This window comes from Papaver somniferum, chromosome 11, assembly GCF_003573695.1.
Source record: "Papaver somniferum cultivar HN1 chromosome 11, ASM357369v1, whole genome shotgun sequence".
Lineage (NCBI taxonomy): Eukaryota > Viridiplantae > Streptophyta > Magnoliopsida > Ranunculales > Papaveraceae > Papaver > Papaver somniferum.
The window spans coordinates 83956239-83959071 of NC_039368.1; positions in this window are offsets into that span (position 1 = coordinate 83956239).

Here is a 2833-nt window from a genome sequence, read left to right on the forward strand (position 1 = left end):
GTGATATCTTGCATCGTATGTGTATGCTTCCCCCTTTTCCTCCAAGTAGCGCGCTTTCACGAGTTCGTGCTACTGGTGTGGAAATGGGGAGCACACAAAACACTTGCAAGTATACAAGGCCAAGTTTTATAGTATAAGAATGAGTAGGGGTTTGTCCACAGGGAGTGGGAGCATACAAGAAGTCTTCCTAGCTAAAGTTTACAGTGAGCTAAGGGCAGTAACTATGGTGACAGTGACAATGATCTAGAGTGGTAGTGAAACAAAGGCAGCAGCCTAAGGCAAGGGTATTGAGCAACAGTGACAGAAAAGGAGAAAGATGCAGAATTGTGTGAAGTTACTAAGGCAATTGAATCCACCTTGTTCCCTGATCAAGCAATACAATCTAGGTTGAGTTGGAAATCCTATGCATACATCTAGAATGAGATGAAAATCAGCTTGCTCACTGATATGCCCCTAGCATTGACTGTCTTTTGACAGCACAATCAATCACAGGCATGCCAGAGCACTGAGTACTTCTCATTGCTCAAGCAAACAGGCATTAAGAAAACTATCCTAACCATGCATCATCTAACAGTGCACTAGGCTTCATCAGAGCCTTAGTTGCAGTGAATTAGCTCATGCTAGACATGAGTATAACAACAGCATTCATCAAACAAACTAAATTAAGATGCAACATGCATACAGGTTACACACAATCAACTGTTGCTAAAATAGAAATTGGAAAATGAAAATTGATTCAAAATATTGTTCACTGGCTAGCCCAGAGATGTTTTCTACAACACCCATAACATCAATTTATAGTTTGTTACAACACCCTAAATTTCTACAAACCCTAAATTGAAAATCCCCAAATTTGCAAACCCTAATTTTTAAATTCCAAATTAAACTCACTGATTTCTGAATTTGTCTCCCCTGTGCTCGACCCATGCTTTTTCTGACCTTCCTGCTCCTCTCTCATGCTTCAATTTCTGTCTCTAACCTCACCTATTTCATCAACTTCTAAACTAGGGTTGTCGGGTTGAGAAGTTGATGTAATAGATGGCTAGAGAAGAAGGGGACGTGATGGTGGTATCTGCTACGGTCGGGGAAGAAGTGATGGTGGTGGAGAAGGCGAGGTAGCGACAGTTTGCAGAGACAGGGCATGGAGGTGGTGGTGGTTCTGCAACTGATTTTGGGAGAAGGGGAAGAAGCTCGACTGTTTTGGGAGAAAGGAAGTGTTTGTTTGGGTATAGGGTTCTACGGTGTGAAGCGGGGATAGCGCGGTTTGATGATCTGCGACAAGGAGCGATGGATGGGAAGATGGTAGGTGGATCCAACGACGATACTGAGGTAAGCGTGGAGCGACCGTCGGATGAAGGGATGTAGCAAAACGGACGACCCAAGATGGAGATGGGCGTTGCGATGTAAAGCGGGGGCTTCGGAGTTTGATGTGCGATGATGGAGCGACTGTAGGATGCTGAGATGCTTCGATCTGACGGCTGAAATCCGAGACGGGCTTGGATAGTGGAAATGTGTTTGAGTAAGGGTTTTGGGCCTTGGGTATGCCAAGCCCATATCTTCTTTAAGGACAATCCTTCTTCTTCAAGCCCACTTCTAGCCTTTTGGTCTTGTGCACACCATTCTTCGCGGCTTCCTTGTGTAATTCCTCCCGGCTTTTCACTACTTTTCTGCTCTTTTCCGCTCTGCTATTCATCCAAACTTTATTTATTACCTAAAAATGCAAAATTAAGTAAGAAAAATATTTATTCTTGAAAACAATGAAAATACAGAATATGGGATAAAATGTAGAATTAATGCACAAAAGATGAGTTAAATGCCAACAAAAAGGGATAAATACAATATTTGGCACTCATCAAATACCCCAAACCTGAATTTTACTTGTCCTCAAGTAAAACAAAACTAAGGAAATCCTAACTATACCACTGTCGCTGGTCTCTCGAATGCATTTAGCGTATGCACTAAGCCTTTTAAACCACTAAGTGTCCCTAGTGGACGAGTTGAAGTCTCGTGAAGGTTTGCTTAGAACGTACCTACAAAGTTCTAGGTCAAAATATAAGCTCAGATTCCATCAAATGTGACATGTGCAAGTCAGTTAAGCTCACAGCAAAATGGAGATGTCAATCTAGCTATCGAAGGCACAATCCTAGCACTGATAACAAAAAAAGACATGTGATAAGAGTGTAAAGTGTATCTACACATGTGTAAAGAAAGATCTGAAGTTATGACTACTAATCACCAAGAGATAGTTTCTCAGGCTAAGAACAAGGTCGAAATCTAGCTAGCTGTCCGGACTTTACGAGAATTGTGAATGAGTTGGAGGTATTTCACAATTACTCGCGTTGTACATCAATGGCATACACCCTCCTTGCTTATTACAATGAAACAACAAAAGATGACTATTTACATGACTCTTATTTACATTGACTATTCTCTTTTATTTTTGGAACAAGAGAGATGGAATTGATAAATACTTGATTTTTTTGTATTTTCTGTTTTTTTTTTTTTTTTTGAATAAGGAAACACTTTTGATACATACAAAAGGAAACAAAAGATTACATGACACTTTGCAAGAGGTAGCCCTTTTTGATGCACCCAGTTAAATTCGATGGTTGTCTTTCTTAATGTAACCTCCACCTTCTATCCCAACCAACCAAAGAACAAGCTAGTCAAGTTTCGTTCAGTATTCTAAAGTGATTGGCAATCGTAACTTCCTATCAAACACCTTGAAGATCGAGGCCATACATGTATTGGTAGATCGTGCGCGTGCAAATTTCTTATCACTATGTGAATTGTGCTAGAATCAGGGTGCCTAAATATCTAGACTAAGACTCCT